The 24,269-nt window shown below is 36.8% G+C and overlaps 1 long non-coding RNA gene across 1 annotated transcript; it reads left to right on the plus strand.

Moving 5' to 3' along the window:
* The first annotated feature begins 4,998 nt into the window (after positions 1 to 4,998).
* On the plus strand, positions 4,999 to 16,567 carry LOC128640753 (uncharacterized). Its single transcript, XR_008399387.1, has 2 exons — positions 4,999 to 5,076; positions 16,258 to 16,567. It is a non-coding gene; the product is annotated as an uncharacterized LOC128640753 (long non-coding RNA).
* The last annotated feature ends 7,702 nt before the right edge of the window (positions 16,568 to 24,269 follow it).

Consider the following 24,269-nt stretch of genomic DNA (forward strand, 5'->3'; position numbering starts at 1 on the left):
TACATAAATTAATTCCCACAATCTCAGGCGTCTGAGATGCGACACATACGTCAGAGGTCACAGGGAAAATTACTTATGTAAGAACGTTTACTGGCATAAGCTTAAACTAAAGCGGTGGTGTGAGTCTCAATGATAGTCATCCATCAACTTTTAGGGTCCCTGCTTCCAGCCTAAGCTGTGTAGAAGACAAACAACTTACACACTGTGTGTTTGGCGATATAACTAGCCATACACTGCTGACGTGACCAGGCTGTGCTTCAAGTCACAAGGTACTGCCCTGCTTGCTGGAAGGGTGAACACATAGGGATGGAGTCCCAGTACTGCAGAAATGTCATGCAAAAAACAAAGTCCAGAAGTGTTCAAACAATAAAAAGGAAAATGTATTCAAATGCCATATAAAAACAAAGCAAAATCCACATGAAGGGTAAAAAGTGAGGAGAAAAAACCTGACCGGTTTCAGTCCTCAGACTGTAATCATAGACTTACTAAACGCACCTGTTACAAGTTTAAAAAAACATGAAAAATATATCCATTAGATAAAAAATAATAATTTTCAACCCTGTCAGGGTTTTTTCCCTGTTGTGTTTGCCATGTGCTGCTGGCAGCCATTTAGCTCACCTCTCTTCCTGACTATGGTGCATTGTGGGGGATGCTGCTCAATTCCTGCACTTCCTTTTATGGCCAGACTGGAGTGCATCATCCACGTGAGACAGGATGCAGTCTCAGAATTGTGATGTCATCACTTATTATTTAAAGGGCCTCTGTTCAGAATGCTTTGCCTTTGTGTTGTCTCAGACCTGTTTGTGAGAGTTCCTGTGTATTACCTGGCTGCCTGACATCCTTCCTGGTTCCTGATCCCTGGCTTGTTCCTGACTCTGCTGTTTTCCTTGTTCCTGATTCCGGCTCGTCTGACTATTCGCTTTGGCTCCTGACTCGGCTCATCTGACTACCAGCTCTGGTTTTGATTCCTGGCTTGTTATTTGACTTGTGGACTTTTTATTATTTTTTGCTATTAATAAAGGTGTGATTATTTTTGCACTTCTCGTCTCAGTCTGATTCCTGGCACCCTGACAAACCCCTATCTATATTTAGGCTAAATAGTGCTATGATTTTAAGCTATACAAAGTAAAGTGTGACAAATACATACATAATGTCAAAGCAGGAGATCATTATTAGTGGAAAAACATACTTAAGAAAAAGCACATTAGTGGTAAGGTAAATAACAAATGGTATAAAATATTATTATTATTCTTTTTTCTATTTTCAATGCCACACGTTAATGTCAAATTGCATATATGTGTAAATCATATTACTCCCAATAATTAATGATGTCATATTCAGAGTTAAAACCTTTGGGGATTAAACTGTCCAGTCCAAAGATCCAATAAATATCCTGTCTGCAGTGTAATTTATATTTGTCTCCACCCCTCTGTGGGCAAAGTACCTGCTCAATAGCCTGCAATCTCAAGGAATCAACATTCTTGTGATGGATTTCAATGAAATCTGGAATACATTGGGTTTCTCACAGCGCCTCCTCTATATCCTACTAGCTCCCCAGAAAGCGCAAGACACCTAGTTTGTCTTCAGATTCTAAAAACGGTATAATTAAGATCTAGGGAGCACCTCACAGTGGGCAGGGATATATAAAATGATACTATACTAATTGAGGTGATAATATACAAATTTAATATAACAGATACAATAGAAAATATATAAAATTACACTGTGTTAGAATTACTCAACACAATGATACATCTAGATGCATAAATTTATATAAATAAAAACACAAAAACATTCATGGATCCATGAGTACAGTAAAAAAATTAAAATAAAAACATATGACCGTTATGACAAAAAAATACAATCCTATATGGTAAAAGAGTCTCAGTGGTGAGAGAATACTAGATAAAATGCTCCAAATAAACTATTTAGGGTGGCAGTCCAAAATAGTAGTTTAAAATGTCAGTCTGACAGTATTGATGAAAAATTGGCTAATTAAGCTGTTAAAGAATGTATATGTAAAACAGTTTGTTGTGTCTCCAGGTGTGGTGGAAAAATTTAAATTCAGGATGTGAGATAACGTTCCAAGTCCCTTATGGGTGATCCAGCCTTTAGTGGGTTTATCCTATAGGTAGTAAATGTGAAGGTGTCCAAGAAGGTGATGAAATGAATGTGCCTTTAAAATTGTAAAAAATACAACAAAAATTGGTGTCCTAAAAGTGTAACAAAATTAAAAATGTGATAAAAAATGCAAAATATAAAAAGTAAAAAGTAAGTGATGAAAAAATGTTTAAAAAGTGGTTCAAATAAAGTCAATCCTAAATCACAAAAAAGGAAAAAATGCAGATAATAATGAAGTGTTTGTTCAGATATCCTAAATCCAAAATGATAACACAAAGGGTTCCCAGTTTATCTGTGGAATACAAAAAACAAATAGTGCAATAACGCTAAAAAATTCCTATGCTAAATGAAATGAGGCTTACCATTAATAGCCAACGCGTTTCGGCCCTTCCTTGGGCCTTTCTCAAGACTGTATTGTGGTAAGCACTGTTAAGCCTCCTTTTATGTTATGATGTACCAATCAAAATGCGCCATTTTCGCGCCAAAATGATGTACCTTTGAACCGGAAGTGTTAGTTTCCCATTCAAATTCCTATGTCAAAGTTATATTTATTCCTAGTTGTGTTTATCTATATGGAAATGTAAAATAACTTATTGCTTACTATGTCCTTATTCTCCTTGTGTATTATTTTAATGGCCTCAAGTTAATGGGATTTTAATAGGCAGAATCGCTGAAACCGGAAGTGTACATAGTATCACTTCCGGTTCGCGATATAATGCCGATGCCATTACAATTTGATTAAGTGTTTGTATTGTTAGCAACTTATCAACAAGCCCTTACAATTTGAGATATATTCTCAAGAATATTTTATCTCTTGTGATCTCAAGTCAATAGGGTTTAATGGGCAAAATCGCTGAAACCGGAAGTGTACATTATAGTTAGTATCACTTCCGGTTCGCGATGTAGAGCCGATGTTTTTCCACTTTGAGTAACTGTTTTCATTATGAGCAACTGTTAGACAAGCCCTTATGATTTGGGATATACTTTATACTCTCAAAAGTATGGTGTCTATTTTAGTTTCAATAGATTGGCGCTGATACATGGGACCGGAAGTGACATCACTTCCGGAAATGGTATTCTGCGATAAATCATAAATGTTAATCACCGAATGAAAAGTGTTGGGAATTAAAACACATACAAAGAACTGTAACTAAAGTATAGGAAATAAAATCTACATACTACCACTAATACTGAGATACATAATATGTATAAAAATATGTGTAAAAAGTGACAGTTGATCCAACTTCTAAAAAACAGACAATACAGCTTCTAAAAGACAATTTGTTAAAAAGCCATGACTTAAAAAATACATATTGACAAGGGACTAAAAATTAAAAATTCTAATGTACTTGTAATATTGCTAATATTATTTCTTGGCCGGGATTCATATAAGACTGCATGTGTGATGTATAACCTATATGTATACAAATTAGTAGTCCATGTATTTCACTTGGATTGTCCTTAATAGATTAAATCGGGCATTATGGGGGTAGGATAATGTTCCAGTCGAAAATAGACATAGATAGAGGTCTCAGATGCCACAGAAATCACTGTTCTAGTTCGGTGCCTTATTTTATCAATATGGATTGGATTAAAATGAATCATAAAATGAGGGTTCCCCCAGATTTTGTTCTATGATAGTGTAGGAATGAGTGGTATAGGTGGTGACTAAGATAGTACTACCATGATCTATTACTTCACTTCATGAGATAATCTGAGCATTATGGAGCTATCTATCAGTATTCAAAACTTGGGGCTGTTAAAAAATTATAAATATAAAGATACTAGAATATTATAATATATAAATACAAAAAATACTTATAAGGAGATGATCTTACAGGGGGTACGGGATCTAAGTGGTTCTTGCTTAAGAGAGGGGAGTCAGAAATTGGAGATTGTGCTCTTGTTTGGGAAACACTTGTCTATTATGCTAGTATGAAGATACATGCTAATAATCGATCTCTGTGTCCTATTGTACGTTTCTGAGCAAATTTACTTTAAGTTAAATAAATGTGACAGATCTTCCTTATTGTTTAGACCCCTAGGATAAAGGCAGTCTAAATTAAAGATCCATCTGGATTCTTCTATGTGAAGCTTTTTCTCCTGATCGCCCCCTCTCCAACTTGGGTTTACCAGTTGGATACCACAGTATCTAAAGTCTTTCTTGTTACCAGAATGCTGTTTGGTAAAATGTTTATACAGTGGAGTCTCCGTACTCTTGTGCTTAATCTGTAACAGATGTTCCCTGATTCGATCCTTTAGGGGTCTTGAGGTCTGACCAATGTATTGGAGACCGCAACTACATTCGATAAGATATATGACCCCCTTACTACTACATCTTATATGGTCTCTTATGGGATAATCCATTTTGGTGTTGTGTGCAGTGAATTTTTTAGTTTTTACACCACTTTCACAAGCCTTACAGCTTGGGCATGGGTAAAAGCCCTTAATGTCTCTACCTTGTATGTCTCTTGTTTTCATCTTGGGAGTTCTTGGTATGCTGGGTGAAAGTATGCTCTTTAGGTTATCCAGTTTTCGATAAACGAATTTAGGTGTTGCCGGGAGCCTCTCACCAAGTATATCGTCATCTTTCAAAATCGACCAATGTTTTTTTATGATCTTTTCTATAATGTATCTATTTGAACTATACTTCGTTATAAAAGGAATGTCTAATATTTCGTCATCCCACCCCAATTTGTTTTCTTTTCTTTTATATTGTAAAAGATCTTTTCTGTCTTTAGTCCTGACCTCTGATATATTTTTCTCCAGGCTTTCATTGTCATATCCTCTTTCAAGGAACCTCTCTTTGATCATTCTGACTTGCTGTTCCCATTTCTCCGGATTGGAGCAATTCTTCTTTAGTCTAAGCATTTGGCCCTTCGGTATGTTGGATTTCCAATTGGAGTGATGGCAGCTGTCTTGATGGATATAATTGTTGCAGTCTACCTGCTTGAAGTGAGTTGATGTCTCAAGTTTACCATCAATTACTTCAATTTTCAAGTCCAAGAATGTGATTTCTTTCATACTCAATTCGTATGTAAACTTAAGGTTATGTTTGTTGTCATTCATGATCTTAATTGTATATAGGAGGTCTTCCATAGAGCCTTTCCAAATTAGTAAGATATCATCTATGTACCTTTGGTATAGGACCAGGTCCGCGCTAGCTGGGCACGATTCCCAAAAAATTCGTTCCCATCGTCCCATATACGAATTCTCATAGCTAGGCGCGAACCTGTGTGATAATTTTGTCTCACCAAACTTCAGAGTATAATAATAAAAAATAAAATAAATGTAATGTAGCTCTATTCTTGTAAACAGCAAGTAAATATAACTTATTCTACTAGCATGTACAAGGTGAGCATTTACTTTTAGTAATTGAAGTGAAAAGTATGGTATAACCCACAATGTAGGATAATAAAAAATGTTATGAGAGAAACTTGTTTAGCCTCTATAATATAAGCAATAATTCCTTAATATTATCGATAAAGAAAAAATGAGAAAAAATCCTTTATATTCAGGATAAGAAATAAGGAGAAAGAGTTTAACTCCAGATAAAGTAATGTTCAAGTAGCTTTCCTTAAGCTTCACGCACTCACACAAACACTCTAAAATTTATATACAATGTTCCAACACACACGCAATATTGACCAGCAAGGAGGAGGTTAATTCAGTGTAATACACCTCAGGTAAGTAATGACACTTAGCGTTATATTAGGAAACCTTATGATTTGTATGCAATACGATACCCAAACCAGCGTGGTGACAAATCCAGATTTCCCCTGAAGCGATGGTGTAGTGTGGAGAGCGGTATTAACAGCAGAGTAAGTGCTAAACCGGAGATTAGTAGAGAGCGACGTTCTGGTAGCAGCTTGTGTGAATGCGGCTTCAGCCGCGAGTGGATTCCGGTAGCGTAGGGATATGATTAGGAGTATCAGTCCAAAAGAATCAGGAAAGAAGTGCAGCAAATATGAGACACAAACAGCCTCCAAAAATATAACAGATAAGACCTGAAAGGGAAAATACACTGCTTGGAACAAGCAGAAACACAGGATGAGAGAATCCACTTAAATTTTCAGGCACTGAGTAATGGAAAAGCACTTCCTTAAATAGGAGGAAGTGCTGATAGTCAGAAAGTCTTAAAGGGATATCACAACCTGGTCCCCATTGCTGTCCCACATATTTGGTTGTAATAAATCCCTTGATTGAAAAAATAATTGTGGGTCAATATGTAGTTAATGCCATCTAAGATGAAATTCTTATGTATTGATGGCATGTCCGGGTCCCTTGTCAGAAAAAAATCTATGGCTTCTAAGCCTCCCTTATGTGGGATGCTCGTATAAAGTGATGTCACATCGCAGGTAGCTAAGATGTAGTTGCTTTTCCATTCTATATTCTCGAGTATATTCAGAATTTGAGTTGAGTCCCTCAGGTACGAGGGAAGTTTCATCACATGTTGTTGAAGTTGCTTATCTACATATTCTGAGAGGTTGCTCGTTAGGGATCCTATCCCTGATATGATTGGTCTTCCTGGCGGTTTTTCAGTGGACTTGTGTATCTTGGGGAGGTAATAGAAAACGGGAGTAATTGGGTGTTTAATACTCAGGTATTGATATTCCTTTTCATTCAATATTCCGTTTTTCCTTGCCTCCCCCAAAATTCTATCTAGCTCCTTCTTGTAGCCTTCAACTGGATTGTTCCTGAGTTTTTCATAGGTTTTTCTGTCTTGTAGAATCCTATCACATTCATGATTATAGTCCGTCTTGTCTAAGATTACCAAACCTCCTCCTTTGTCCGCTGGTTTGATAACCAGATCGTGATTTTTCTCGAGGGACTTTATGGTTGACAGTTGATCTTTGGTGAGGTTGTGTTTAATCGTCTTGAGTTTATTCTGGCTGATGTTTTACTATATACTATTTATAGGATAAACCCACTAAAGGCTGGATCACCCATAAGGGACTTGGAACGTTATCTCACATCCTGAATTTAATTTTTTCCACCACACCTGGAGACACAACAAACTGTTTTACATATACATTCGTTAACAGCTTAATTAGCCAATTTTTCATCAATACTGTCAGACTGACATTTTAAACTACTATTTTGGACTGCCACCCTAAATAGTTTATTTGGAGCATTTTATCTATTATTCTCTCACCACTGAGACTCTTTTACCATATAGGATTGTATTTTTTTGTCATAACGGTCATATGTTTTTATTTTAATTTTTTACTGTACTCATGGATCCATGAATGTTTTTGTGTTTTTATTTATATAAATTTATGCATCTAGATGTATCATTGTGTTGAGTAATTCTAACACAGTGTAATTTTATATATTTTCTATTGTATCTGTTATATTAAATTTGTATATTATCACCTCAATTAGTATAGTATCATTTTATATATCCCTGCCCACTGTGAGGCGCTCCCTAGATCTTAATTATACAGTTTTTAGAATCTGAAGACAAACTAGGTGTCTTGCTCTTTCTGGGGAGCTTGTAGGATATAGAGGAGGCGCTGTGAGAAACCCAACGTATTCCAGTTCTTATTACCTAGTAATCTCACTAGCAGCCCTCTAAATTTTGTATAGAGACATAGATCTGTTTACCCAATTGGAGTATTATAAAACTTAAGCTCCAACAAGAGGTCAACTAACTATGGACATTACGAAGTCCATGAGACAGGATATAACATTGGAAATTAACTACTCTATTACAGACAAAGATAATAGAGACACGGGATCAATAGATTATGGCTCCATATTTAGAAACTTGGAGAAACTACTAATACAAGAGGTAAAATATAAAGCAGAAATCACTTTTCTTAGGAAGTGCCTAAAATATAACATCATCCCAAAAGGACTGCTAATCAAGAAAGATTGTGCATTCCAACTAGAAGACCCTGAATTTATAGAAAAATGGTCTAACATACTGATAGAAACCTCTAGAAAGTTAATGGAGGCAATCATTGAGTATAGGGAATCTATTTTAGCTAAAGTGGACGTAGAGATCAACAAGAACGAAGATGACCTAATTAGTTCAGATGGATCAATAGTAGAAACCAAAGATTTCCTAGAAAGGAAGGAAAACCTCACCAGAAGGGTAACCAAAATGATGGAGGATATCACGAATAAGAAATCAAAGAAATTAAACAAAGAACGGGAATCCATCAGAGAGGTAGAAGAGAGTAATGCCATACATCAACCCATGACGAACATTGATACTAGACGCAATGATGGAGACGAGAATGGACAACAAAGTGAAGCCAACGAGTGGATAGAAGTACACAACAGAGGAAGGAAACAATCCTACAGGCCACCAATGAACCCCAATCAGAGAGACTACCAAGAATCACGAGAGAGGGGGCAACAATTGGATCATGCAAACAGGAACGAGAGAGATCAATGACCGAGAGGCAATAGAGTTGCCTACAGACAGGAGTACAACAGAACACCAAGAAACATGTACTATCAGCATAGACAAAGGAGGTTCGATGATGGTTATCAGGGATTCAGGACTCCCAATAATAGAACAACCCACTATGGACCCTGATACAACAGAAGGGGCGATTTTGAGAGATTCAATCAAGAGTTTATTCCCAACTACTCCTACAGGGAACCCCATTCCCCCATACATCACTTCCCGATGAGAAGATATGGGATACCACCATATGAAGACAACCGCTGGAATAACAGGTTCCAAAGGGAAGATGCTGATAACACCTGGGACTATGGAAGACCAAGAGGCCAGGGTCATTACCAAAATAGAAGGGGAAGCTGGCGAGAAAATAATAACACAAATTATAATAGAACAACATACACCACTTACACAGAAAATAGGGGAATTCAAGAAACCCCGAAACAAATGACTAATGAAAGCTATAAACAGAGATAAAATGAAAGGAGCAATGAGGCATCGAGCCTACGCCCCAACGAACAGAATACAGCTTCCACATCAGGACACTCTTTTTTAGGATTACATCAGACATCAACAAAAGAACTGGAGAGGGCATCCTCAAAAAGAAAGAACTCCTGTCCAGAAGATCTCATGACGCCAACAGAAAAAAGAAAACCCACAGAGGCAAGAGAGGTGGGAGGAAAATGAATACAAAGAGAGATATATCAGGCAAATATCCAACGAACTCCCCAAAACAAAACAGTATACCGAAAGGTATCTACAATTTAAGTTCAGTAACACTCACAGATAAGGAATCTTCTGTCCTCAACTATGGGCTTTCATTTGCCCCAGCTAAAGGTTTAAACAAGTTTGAAACCTTTGTGAACGCTAAAGAATATATAAGAAAACTAACGCTGAAGAGACATTTCATCAAATCTCCATTAGAACACCAGTCCACAAGAACAGACACTTCCAATCTAGAAAACTCCAGCACGACCAGTAGCGTATATAAACATACTGATTTGAGACCGAAATCATCATTCTACCCAGTGATGAGTAAAGGAAATGCAATAGAAACCTTTGATACCATGGTTTGTAATGACATTAGAAACATCAGCCAGAATAAACTCAAGACGATTAAACACAACCTCACCAAAGATCAACTGTCAACCATAAAGTCCCTCGAGAAAAATCACGATCTGGTTATCAAACCAGCGGACAAAGGAGGAGGTTTGGTAATCTTAGACAAGACGGACTATAATCAGGAATGTGATAGGATCCTACAAGACAGAAAAACCTATGAAAAACTCAGGAACAATCCAGTTGAAGGCTACAAGAAGGAACTAGATAGAATTTTGGCGGAGGCAAGGAAAAACGGAATATTGAATGAAAAGGAATATCAATACCTGAGTATTAAACACCCAATTACTCCCGTTTTCTATTACCTCCCCAAGATACACAAGTCCACTGAAAAACCGCCAGGAAGACCAATCATATCAGGGATAGGATCCCTAACGAGCAACCTATCAGAATATGTAGATAAGCAACTTCAACAACATGTGATGAAACTTCCCTCGTACCTGAGGGACTCAACTCAAATTCTGAATATACTCGAGAATATAGAATGGAAAAGCAACTACATCTTAGCTATCTGCGATGTGACATCACTTTATACGAGCATCCCACATAAGGGAGGCTTAGAAGCCATAGATTTTTTTCTGACAAGGGACCCGGACATGCCATCAATACATAAGAATTTCATCTTAGATGGCATTAACTACATATTGACCCACAATTATTTTTTCAATCAAGGGATTTATTACAACCAAATATGCGGAACAGCAATGGGGACCAGGTTCGCGCCTAGCTATGCGAATTTGTATATGGGACGATGGGAACAAATTTTTTGGGAATCGTGCCCAGCTAGCGCGGACCTGGTCCTATACCAAAGGTACATAGATGATATCTTGCTAATTTGGAAAGGCTCTATGGAAGACCTCCTATATACAATTAAGATCATGAATGACAACAAACATAACCTTAAGTTTACATACGAATTGAGTATGAAAGAAATTACATTCTTGGACTTGAAAATTGAAGTAATTGATGGTAAACTTGAGACATCAACTCACTTCAAGCAGGTAGACTGCAACAATTATATCCATCAAGACAGCTGCCATCACTCCAATTGGAAATCCAACATACCGAAGGGCCAAATGCTTAGACTAAAGAAGAATTGCTCCAATCCGGAGAAATGGGAACAGCAAGTCAGAATGATCAAAGAGAGGTTCCTTGAAAGAGGATATGACAATGAAAGCCTGGAGAAAAATATATCAGAGGTCAGGACTAAAGACAGAAAAGATCTTTTACAATATAAAAGAAAAGAAAACAAATTGGGGTGGGATGACGAAATATTAGACATTCCTTTTATAACGAAGTATAGTTCAAATAGATACATTATAGAAAAGATCATAAAGAAACATTGGTCGATTTTGAAAGATGACGATATACTTGGTGAGAGGCTCCTGGCAACACCTAAATTCGTTTATCGAAAACTGGATAACCTAAAGAGCATACTTTCACCCAGCATACCAAGAACTCCCAAGATGAAAACAAGAGACATACAAGGTAGAGACATTAAGGGCTTTTACCCATGCCCAAGCTGTAAGGCTTGTGAAAGTGGTGTAAAAACTAAAAAATTCACTGCACACAACACCAAAATGGATTATCCCATAAGAGACCATATAAGATGTAGTAGTAAGGGGGTCATATATCTTATCGAATGTAGTTGCGGTCTCCAATACATTGGTCAGACCTCAAGACCCCTAAAGGATCGAATCAGGGAACATCTGTTACAGATTAAGCACAAGAGTACGGAGACTCCACTGTATAAACATTTTACCAAACAGCATTCTGGTAACAAGAAAGACTTTAGATACTGTGGTATCCAACTGGTAAACCCAAGTTGGAGAGGGGGCGATCAGGAGAAAAAGCTTCACATAGAAGAATCCAGATGGATCTTTAATTTAGACTGCCTTTATCCTAGGGGTCTAAACAATAAGGAAGATCTGTCACATTTATTTAACTTAAAGTAAATTTGCTCAGAAACGTACAATAGGACACAGAGATCGATTATTAGCATGTATCTTCATACTAGCATAATAGACAAGTGTTTCCCAAACAAGAGCACAATCTCCAATTTCTGACTCCCCTCTCTTAAGCAAGAACCACTTAGATCCCGTACCCCCTGTAAGATCATCTCCTTATAAGTATTTTTTGTATTTATATATTATAATATTCTAGTATCTTTATATTTATAATTTTTTAACAGCCCCAAGTTTTGAATACTGATAGATAGCTCCATAATGCTCAGATTATCTCATGAAGTGAAGTAATAGATCATGGTAGTACTATCTTAGTCACCACCTATACCACTCATTCCTACACTATCATAGAACAAAATCTGGGGGAACCCTCATTTTATGATTCATTTTAATCCAATCCATATTGATAAAATAAGGCACCGAACTAGAACAGTGATTTCTGTGACATCTGATACCTCTTTAGTCTATTTTTGACTGGAACATTATCCTACCCCCATAATGCCCGATTTAATCTATTAAGGACAATCCAAGTGAAATACATGGACTACTAATTTGTATACATATAGGTTATACATCACACATGCAGTCTTATATGAATCCCGGCCAAGAAATAATATTAGCAATATTACAAGTACATTAGAATTTTTAATTTTTAGTCCCTTGTCAATATGTATTTTTTAAGTCATGGCTTTTTAACAAATTGTCTTTTAGAAGCTGTATTTATTGTCTGTTTTTTAGAAGTTGGATCAACTGTCACTTTTTACACATATTTTTATACATATTATGTATCTCAGTATTAGTGGTAGTATGTAGATTTTATTTCCTATACTTTAGTTACAGTTCTTTGTATGTGTTTTAATTCCCAACACTTTTCATTCGGTGATTAACATTTATGATTTATCGCAGAATACCATTTCCGGAAGTGATGTCACTTCCGGTCCCATGTATCAGCGCCAATCTATTGAAACTAAAATAGACACCATACTTTTGAGAGTATAAAGTATATCCCAAATCGTAAGGGCTTGTCTAACAGTTGCTCATAATGAAAACAGTTACTCAAAGTGGAAAAACATCGGCTCTACATCGCGAACCAGAAGTGATACTAACTATAATGTACACTTCCGGTTTCGGCGATTTTGCCCATTAAACCCTATTGACTTGAGATCACAAGAGATAAAATATTCTTGAGAATATATCTTAAATTGTAAGGGCTTGTTGATAAGTTGCTAACAATACAAACACTTAATCAAATTGTAATCGCATCGGCATTATATCGCGGTTTCGGCGATTCTGCCTATTAAAATCCCATTAACTTGAGGCCATTAAAATAATACACAAGGAGAATAAGGACATAGTAAGCAATAAGTTATTTTACATTTCCATATAGATAAACACAACTAGGAATAAATATAACTTTGACATAGGAATTTGAATGGGAAACTAACACTTCTGGTTCAAAGGTACATCATTTTGGCGCGAAAATGGCGCATTTTGATTGGTACATCATAACATAAAAGGAGGCTTAACAGTGCTTACCACAATACAGTCTTGAGAAAGGCCCAAGGAAGGGCCGAAACGCGTTGGCTATTGATGGTAAGCCTCATTTCATTTAGCATAGGAATTTTTTAGCGTTATTGCACTATTTGTTTTTTGTATTCCACAGGTAAACTGGGAACCCTTTGTGTTATCATTTTGGATTTAGGATATCTGAACAAACACTTCATTATTATCTGCATTTTTTCCTTTTTTGTGATTTAGGATTGACTTTATTTGAACTACTTTTTAAACATTTTTTTATCACTTACTTTTTACTTTTTATATTTTGCATTTTTTATCACATTTTTAATTTTGTTACACTTTTAGGACACCAATTTTTGTTGTATTTTTTACATTTTTAAAGGCACATTCATTTCATCACCTTCTTGGACACCTTCACATTTACTACCTATAGGATAAACCCACTAAAGGCTGGATCACCCATAAGGGACTTGGAACGTTATCTCACATCCTGAATTTAATTTTTTCCACCACACCTGGAGACACAACAAACTGTTTTACATATACATTCTTTAACAGCTTAATTAGCCAATTTTTCATCAATACTGTCAGACTGACATTTTAAACTACTATTTTGGACTGCCACCCTAAATAGTTTATTTGGAGCATTTTATCTAGTATTCTCTCACCATTGAGACTCTTTTACCATATAGGATTGTATTTTTTTGTCATAACGGTCATATGTTTTTATTTTAATTTTTTACTGTACTCATGGATCCATGAATGTTTTTGTGTTTTTATTTATATAAATTTATGCATCTAGATGTATCATTGTGTTGAGTAATTCTAACACAGTGTAATTTTATATATTTTCTATTGTATCTGTTATATTAAATTTGTATATTATCACCTCAATTAGTATAGTATCATTTTATATATCCCTGCTCACTGTGAGGCGCTCCCTAGATCTTAATTATACCGGATTTCAATAAAATGTCTTGATAAAGCTGAGCAGGTGCTGTCGCTCGAGATGACAAATGTTCCCTAATACGGGTGACAACATCTCTTGTCATTCTGCCAACATATTGGTGAGAGAAAAGTGTGCATTCAATAACATAGATTACATAGGTTCTTGTACAATTTATACAACCCCTGGTTTCAAATGTGTCTGTAGTAACAACTGACCTGAAATTTTTGTCATACATATATAGTCACAAGACTTGCACTTTTTCCTCCCACACCTGAATGTGCCTTTAACATTGAGCAAAGAACTCTCATATCAATGAGATTTTAAATAACTTGGGGACAAAAGATTGCCCAAAGTAAGATTTTTCTTGTATACACATTTGCAACCTTTTGCTACTGCTTGTTTTAATTGTTAATCTCCTAATAAGATAGGTAGATTTCAAATCCTTACTTTTCTGCAAAAACTCACTGTCAAAAGTGCAATTGCACTTTAAACAAGTAAATTGTCCCTTGGCAATATCCTTAAAAACATGTTTGGGGTGGCTGCTTTTGGCATGAGAAGTGAATGCCCAGAAATATGTTTTCTGTACAATAAGGAAACCTGCGGTTTTTACTTTGATTGGCCGATAATGTGATATCCAGGAAATGGATAGAAGCCCAATACCACTCAGAAGTAAACTGAAGGCTCACAATGTTGGTATTAAGATGCTGAACAAATGTATTGACTGTCTCCAAATCTGAATTCCAGATAATCAAAAGATAATCTATGTAATGTACATACTTATGTATGAAAGTAGCAAAACAGTTACTATCTCCATAGATGTGGGAAAGCTCCCACCACCCCATAAAGAGGTTGGCATAAGAGGGGGCAAAACATGCCCCCTTAGCAGTCTGTCTCTGGAGATAGCACTGACTCATTGACAAATCTGATGGCTCTAATCACAAACTCCTTAAACTCATTAGACAAATCTGTTAAAATCCAGAAAGTACCTAACAGTCACCAGGACATACTCATGTGGAATAGATGAGTAAACGGAAACAACATCAATAGTTAACCAACTATACTGTTTATTCCACACAAATTGATCTATTTTTTAAATTACTTTAGTAGTATCCCTGACATAACAGGGCAACCACACAATTAATGGCTGTAAATAATGGGCACCCTATTCTGAGAGAGGCTTAAATATTTTAGCAACAATTGGTCTCCCCTTGACATTATCTAAACTTTTGTGTACCTTTAGAAGGTGGTGAAAAAGGACATAATCGGATAATACACAAGAAGATAATTAAATGTAATACCATCAATGAACCCCATTTCTACACCATCGTCCAAAAGGCTTTTCAGATCCCTACAAAATTTAACCTCGGGATCTCTATCTAGACGGAGATAAGTGTCAGCCTCCTTAAGCTGTCTTAAGGCTTTATTTTTATAGGTCTCTCTGTCCAAAACAACCACATTACCCCTCTTGTCTGATGACAATTTGGGTGGGTTTTGTTGTAATTTTACAACCGCCTCTCTCTCCTCCCTGGATAAGTTGGGTCTGTGACTGGCGCTGGACCTGGTGAGTTCAGTGAGATCATCCACAACCCTTTTATGGAATAATTCCATGGACTATTTTGCAATGAATACAAGGTAGGCTTAGGTTTCAATTTTACGTAAATACTTGTGTTTAAATCACCACTAGAATGTACATTAGATCTTTTTAACTCATGTAGTGAAGTAAAGGTACAAATGTCAGTAAAAGATAGTTGGTCAAAAATTGTCACACTTCTACAACATTAGCTGGCACCATGCTTCCAGCTGAACTGTGAGTATCACTTTAATCAAAATATTTTCTTAAGGTTAAGTCTTTAATGAGTTTGTTTATATCTAAAATAGCCTAAAATAGGTCAAACTTTTGTGAAGGTACAAAGCTCAATCCATAAACAAGCTCCCTATATTCAACCTATGCAAGAGAGTAAGAAGAGAGATTAATAACTATATTTATTGATATTTGGTATTGTTTTGTTCTTGTTGCCCCTTAGAGGATACATTGGGCACCCACCTCTCTTATCAGTTGCTCTCCCCCTCTGGGTTGTTTCTGGGCCCACTGAAAATCCTGCTTCTTAGATGACATCTATTACAATAATGAGTGTCACTGGAACCCAATTAACTAATACTCTGTGTTTTAGGTCCATGATGAAGCAACATCCACAATGGGTACAGAGTAAGTCAAGAGGTCTTCCACCTCAGATCCTGACAAGTCATCAGCTGAGGTTCTCTTATTGCTGGAGGCAAACTTCTCCTCATCAGTGTTTTCCAAGAGAAAGTGACTTTCTTGACTGGCCCACATTTCTATAATTTCTCCTTCTATTAGTGTGCATATTAGATCTATTCTGTTTATTACTATCAAATAATGTGTCATCGGTTTAAACTAATAGGTCTGTTATTTGTGCTCTATTCTTAATTAAAGCTCTAAGAGGGGCCTTCTGATGTGATTAATTCAGCATACTCTATATATTTTGAGATACACAAGAGGTCTCACTGGTATAGAAAACTGAGGTTTGTTAGTCTGTTCATGTATAGCATTTCAGATATTTTTGATAGCCTCTGTGTAATGTAAATCCTACAGAGTGATGTTCTCAGTTTTATAAATTAAAGGGATACTAAACCAAATGTTTTTTCTTTCATGAATTAGATAGAGCATGCAATTTTAAGCAACTTTCTCATTTACTCCTGTTATCAAATTTTCTTTATTCTCTTGGTATCTTTATTTGAAAAAGCAGGAATGTAAGCTTACAAACCGGCCCATCTTTGGTTCAGCACCTGGGTACAGCTTGCTGATTGGTGTCTAAATGTACCTACCAATCAGCAAGAGCTATCCAGGGTGCTGAACCAACAATGGGCTTGCTCGTAAGCTTACATTCCTGCTTTTTCAAATAAAGATTCCAAGAGAATAAAGAAAAAATGATAACAGGAGTAAATTAGAAAGTTGCTTAAAATTGCATGCTCTTTCTGAATCACAAAAGAAAAAAATTGGGTTCAGTATCCCTTTAAGGAGAAATCAACCATAAGTTTTACAATGCTATTTTTATTGACTTTTACAACACACTTCCTACTAGTATAAAGTTATGTCTTGCTTCTATTCATAACATGTGGATAGGTCACAGTTAGTTGCCCCCCTTGTAACTGTTATGGCATTTAATTGCTCTGTTTTACTTTGTGTTGTAATATGGCATTATTTTATTGTTTTGATCTTATTCTAAATTATTTTGAACCATAATATATATACAGGTAGAAAACCCTTTATCCAAAACGCTTGGGACTGGAAAAGGTTTGGATTTAGAAATATAAAGTGTTAAAAGTGGCAGTGCGGTGTCACCTGCGGGGAACCAAGCTGCCCACGTCCTCTTAGTCAACCTTGTTGCTTTTACCTCCACAATAAAAGAGCTCACAATAGTGTAGCAGATTTCAGACAATGTGGTAGGCGCACAAACTGGTTATACTCTTGAGATTGCAGTTAAAATAAGCCTTTTATTAAAATCATCACTAAGGTGTCTTCAGGTGCAGCTTTAGGTTTTATTTAAAATACAGCTCAATGCGCTTCGGCTAAAAGAAGCCTTTATCAAGAGCATAAAGTTAAAACAATTTCTGGAACAAATTGTTCTTTTTGTTCCAGAAATTGTTTTAACTTTATGCTATATAGGGCTACATTATGAGTGGACCCTTTTCTAAAGGTAATCTTTTTGCGCAGGTCGATTTGTTCTCGTATTACAAACGGAAAGTAAAAAGTTTGCCTGTGAGTGAGAATCCAATTCATGCAAGTGGTTGGACTTTGGATATCGCAACCTCATTAGTGTATTCTCTTATAGACTTCAGTGTCTTCACATAGAAGAATATGTTATATTTATTCTTAAATAAATATTTATATATAAATATATATATATATATATATATATATATATATATATATATATATGATGATTTGTTTGGTAAAATATTTATCTATACCTATATACAGTATCTCACAAAAGTGAGTACACCCCTCACATTTTTGAAAATATTTTATTCTATCTTTTTCATGTGACAACACTGAAGAAATGACACTTTGCTACAATGTAAAGTAGTGAGTGTACAGCCTGTATAACAGTGTGAATTTGCTGTCCCCTCAAACACAAAACTCAACACACAGCCATTAATGTCTAAACCGTTAGCAACAAAAGTGAGTACACCCCTAAGTGGAAATGTCCAAATTGGGCCCAATTAGCAATTTTCCCTCCCCGGTGTCATTTGACTTGTTACTGTTACAATGTCTCAGGTGTGAATGGGTAGCAGGTGTGTTAAATTTGGTGTTACCACTCTCACACTCTCTCATACTGGTCACTAGAAGTTCAACATGGCACCTCATGGCAAAGAACTCTCTGAGGATCTGAAAAAAGAATTGTTGCTCTACATAAAGATGGCCTAGGCTATAAGAAGATAGCCAAGACTCTGAAACTGAGCTGCAGCACGATGGGCAAGACCATACAGTGGGTTACAGAACAGGCTCCACTCAGAACAGGCCTCGCCATGGTTGACCAAAGAGGTTGAGTGCACATGCTCAGCGTCATACCCAGAGGTTGTCTTTGGGAAATATACGTATGAGTGCTGCCAGCATTGCTGAAGAGTTTGAAGGGGCGGGTGGTCAGCCTGTCAGTGTTCAGACCATACGCCGCACACTGCATCAAATTGGTCCCAGAAGGAAGCCTCTTCTAAAGATGATGCACAAGAAAGCCCGCAAACAGTTTGCTGAAGACAAGCAGACTAAGGACATGGATTACTGGAACTATGTCCTGTGGTCCGATGAGACCAAGATAAACTTATTTGGTTCAGATGGTGTCAAGCGTGTGTGGTGGCAACTAGGTGAGGAGTACAAAGACAAGTGTGTTTTGCCTACAGTCAAGCATGGTGGGGAATGTCATGGTCTGGGCCTGCATGAGTGCTGCCAGCACTGGGGAGCTACAGTTCATTGAGGGAACCATGAATGCCAACGTGTACTGTGACATACTGAGCATGATCCCCTCACTTCGGAGACTGGGCCGCAGGGCAGTATTCCAACATTATAACAACCCCAAACACACCTCCAAGATGACCACTGCCTTGCTAAAGAAGCTAAAGGTAAAGGTGATGGACTGGCCAAGCATGTCTCCACACCTAAACCCTATTAAGCATCTTGTGGGGCATCCTCAAACGGAAGGTGGGAGAGCACAAGGTCTATAACATCCACCAGCTCTGTGATGTTGTCATGGAGAAGTGTAAGAGGACTCCAGTGGCAACCTGTGAAGCTCTGGTGAACTCTATGCCCAGAAGGGTTAAGACAGTGCCCAATTTGGACATTTCCACTTTGGGGTGTACTCACTTTTGTTGCCAAAAGATATAATAAAATATTTAAAAAAATGTGAGGGGTGTACTCACTTTGTGAGATACTGTATATATATATATACCTATATACACATATAAATCCATTTGTACACACATATATACATAAATGCATACATACACATATTTAGACGTGTGCGTATGCATATATATGGTAAAGCCCTTTGCAGACCTTTTTTTTTTCTCAAACACTATACCATGGGGCATATTTATCAAGCTCCGTATATGCCTTGAGGCCCCTTGTTATCAAGTAGTTATTAAGCAGCGATCTAAAGACCGCTGCTCCATAACCTGTCCGCCTGCTATGAGGCGGCAGACAGAAATTAACCCGATCGAATACGATCGGGTTGATTGACACCCTTTGCTAGCAGCCGCTGGTGTAATGACAGCGTATGCTGTTGGCATTTATCGATGTGCAGCGGACATGATACGCTACTTCGTATCATGTCCGCTCGCACATTGATAAATATGCACCCATATATCTTTGAGCCCTTATAAGTTTTATTACATTATTTTTTTAAATATTTTTATCAGATATTGTTTATATGAGTGTAACTGTACTTTTATATGTATTTATGTTGTGTTTTAATGCAACTTTTTTTTTCCCTTATCCTTTACGCAAGATCTCAAGTTGCCCTAACCGACAAGCGTAAATTATGATTGCGCTTGAGTAAATGTGTTTACATTTAACTCGTAATACACTCGCTATTTCCGTTGCATGCAAAAAAACAAAAAAAGCAGATATTGCATGCATGCTACGGTTAGTGCTCCACTCGTAATCTAGCCAATAGTATTTGGATATTCGACTCTTAAGGTGGACTAAATTCATTTTCTTATTTAGCCTTTAACATATTCAATACTGTCTTAAAATAACTTTGGTGTATGCTGGAGATTACATATTAAATGTAAAGTCGGACAGATAGCTCAGCATGCTAATGCACTGTGGCTGAGCACTGTAGCAACCCAAGTTGCAGGTTCGATCCCCAACGAGGTCTACTCAGCCTTTCGTCCTTCCGAGGTTGATAAAATGAGCAGCGCCTTGAGAACCTTACGGGTCATTAACCGCACTTTACAAGTACCCAATACAATACTTAAAGTTTCAGTAAAGTTTCACAATTCTAATTGAATAAATCAATTTAAAATTAATAATTTAATAAAGTAATAAACAAAATTATTTTTATTTTTTTTTCAAATAATTAGCTTTATTATATAAATTATGAAATGAAAATTACAGCTTATGGAGACGCAGCTCCAGTTTGTTTACATACAAAGTTTGATGTTGTACATTGATATTGTAAGCTAATTTATTTAAGGAAACAATTTAACCTTGAATCAGTGCAACCCACGTCTATGTGAAAGTGACCTCCTCTCCATGACCATATGTAGTTTTATAAGGGCCAAAATAACTTCTGCAACGAAAAGGCCCACAGGGTTATGTTGCGTTCTTGGTGCTAATCCTTATCCTACAAATTGTAAACTGAAAGTGAAACTATCTGTTCTTAATATATGATTCCCAAGTTGTTAGGATCTCAGAGTATATATCTAATCTATTATTTTTCAGATAATAGAGCTCTTCAAGATGTATCGACTCAGATACCCTCTGTATTCACATTTCAATTGTGGGTGGGTCTTTGGATTTCCAATTTTTAGCTATTAGAAACTTTATGCTATTAGACATGATAAAGAATAGTTTAAGAGAGGGTTTATGTTTTATCTTAGGGGGTTTATTCAGTAGCCAGAATAGTGGGAATTGAAGTTCTAATATATCCTCTATTTCGGTAATAACCAATTTCCACAAATTATATATAACTGTGCACCACCACCACATGTGGGTCATGCCACTATTAACGTGGCCACAGCGCCAGCACTTATTGCTAACTCTGTGATATAGTCAATGGAGTTTTTGAGGTGTGTAATACCATCTATGAAGTATCTTTAGATTAATTTCCGTAGCAGCTGTGGAAATAGAGGTTTTTAGCGTGCATTGGACTATTTTCATGCATATGTGTTGTGGAATTATTATTCCTATATCTCTTCCCCAGCTTTCTAGGTATGGGAGAGGGTGCCCTGGGAATGGAGTGATTAGTATTTTATATATCCTCGATAGTGTGTGGCGGATTGGGGGGTTCCTAATGCATAACTGTTCGTAGTTAGTTAGTGGTCTAGTCATGTTTGGAGATTGTTTGTGAGTTGTGATGAAGCTGTGGATGCGCCTATATGTAAACCAGTTAGCGAGGCAGGTAAAACCTTGTTGTATCAGTTTGGCTTGTGATTTAATCTGCTCATTCTGTATAAGCCAGTATATCGGGAAGTCGTGGATATGTGAAGGGAAACAGTGTTTCTCTATACTTGTACCTAAATCAAAATCACCATTCGTTACCAAGGACGTGAGTGGGGAGGGTCTTGAAGAAAGGTTTGGGAAGTGTATCATTATTTTATTCCACATCGTGTAGGTTTCTGATATTATGGGGTTAGTAATAGAGTATTTAAATTTTTGTGTTGGGAATGACCAGCATTGTCTGCTAAGGTTTGGCGTTTGAGCAATTCCCTGCTCCATGTATACCCATCTTTTAAGTTTACCATGTATATTCCAGTCGACTATTCTTTGTAGAAATATTGCGTACCTGTAATAGGTTAGGTAGGCCAAGGCCTCCTTGGGTTTTGGGTAAAGACATAAGTTGTTTATTGATTCTAGGGTGTTTCTTGTGCCATGTGAAGTCGCTTAATGCTCGTTGTAGTGTATTTAGGTATTTTTCTGACAAGGGGATAGGTAGTGTCTGGAGGATATACAAGATTCTTGGGAATATATTCATCTTTATTAGGTTGATACGGCCTAGCCAAGATAGATTTTTTGATCTCCAGCTCGATAAGTCTCTTATAATCTCTTTTTTAATCTTTTCATAATTAAGCTGATGTATTTGCTCTATAGATGTGGCAAGATAAATTCCTAGATATTTAAGAGAATGTGAGTTCCATTGAAATGGGGTAAGTTTCTCCACTATTTTCTTATTATGCTAGTCTAGTGTGATATTAAGGATCTCTGATTTATGGGCATTGACCAGAAAGTTCGATTGAAAGTGAAAATTGTCGAACTCCTTTATTAATATGGGCAATGAGATTTCTGGATTTGTTAGTGTAAATAAGATGTCGTCCGCGAATAGAGAAATAACATAATTTTGGTTGTCTATTGTGATCCCTTCTATCTGAGGGTGAGATCTAATTTTAACTGCTAAGGTCTCTATTACACAGGCGAATAGCAAGGGGGATAGCGGGCAACCTTGTCTCGTCCCATTAGATATTTTGAATGGGTCAGACAGAGTTCCGTTTATTAATATTCTTGCACTTGGGTGAGTATATAGGGATAAATTTTTTTGAATTATACCTTCTCCGAATCCGAAATTCTGTAGTGTTAGTTGTAGAAAGTCCCATGCAACACGGTCAAAGACCTTTTCGGCGTCTATTGACAGAAGAATTAATGGGAGTTTCTGATTTTGCGCATAGAAAATAGTGTTCAGGGCCCTGACCGTGTTGTCTTTTGCTTCTCTACCTAATACAAACCCCACCTGATCAGGGTGAATAAGGTCTGGGAGTAAAACATTAATTCTATTTGCTAATAATTTGGAATACATTTTTGTATCTGAATTTAGAAGTGAGATTGGGCGATAGCTTGTAGTTAGTTCTGGAGGCTTATTTGGCTTCAAAAGTGTAGTAATATGGGCTTCTAATGCCGAGTCTGGGAAGGGGTGAGCAAGATCAATTGAGTTAAAGTTTTGCAGGAGATGTAGGGATAATTGTTCTGCGAATGTTGAGTAATATTTATGTGTGAACCCATCGGGCCCTGGCGATTTATTGTTCGGGAGATTTTTAATCACTAACTGCAATTCTTCTAATGAGAAGGGTTCCTCTAGTGCTTCTTTTTGTAATTGAGTCAACTTAGGTAGGCGCAGGTTAGAGAGGTATTCCGTAAAGGATTTTTTGGTGGGATTCAGTGTCGGGGGATGGACCGGTGTTTGGTTTTGGCAGATTATATAATTTTTGGTAGTAATCTCTAAACGCTTCGGCTATGGCTTGTGTCGATTTATGTGATTTATGCTTATTATCTCTTATATGAAGAATATAGTTGGACCTGGATTTTTTCTTTATATATCTAGCCATTGAGCGTCCTGGTTTATTTAAGTCCATGTATGAGTGTTGCCTATGTACTAAAGCGCTCCTACTTTGTTCTTTGTTGAGGATAGAGGCCAAGCTAAAACGCTTAGCTTGTAAGGTTTGTAAAGTGGTGTCATCGTTTGTGTTTTTTTATGTATCTCTTCTAATTGTGATATTTCTTTAATGAGATTAGTGGTTGCTTCCCTCTTTAGTTTATTAATATGAGCTTTGTGCGATATCAACTCGCCTCTTATGGTGGATTTGTGTGCCTCCCAGTTGTTTTGTAGAGAAGTGTCCGCGTGTTTATTATGGAAGAAAAATTCCTCTATTCGAGTTTGGAGTTTTAGGGTAATAGTGGGATCAGATATTAGGCTATCATCTAATTTCCAAATTTATTGTTTCAGAGGTTTGGATGGCCAGCTGAAAGCACATTGCACTCCCGCATGATCTGACCATGTTATTGGGGAGATATTTGCTGATCTAGCTAAACTCATACTGGTAATGTCAGTGAATATATAATCTATTCTCTTATATATTTTATGAGGGAATGAATAAAACGTGTAGTCTACAGTGGTTGGGTGTAGGGTTCTCCACACGTCTAGACAATTAAGTTGTTTTAATATATTGCTTGATTTTT

The sequence above is a fragment of the Bombina bombina genome, chromosome 1 (genome assembly GCF_027579735.1).
Source record: "Bombina bombina isolate aBomBom1 chromosome 1, aBomBom1.pri, whole genome shotgun sequence".
NCBI lineage: Eukaryota > Metazoa > Chordata > Amphibia > Anura > Bombinatoridae > Bombina > Bombina bombina.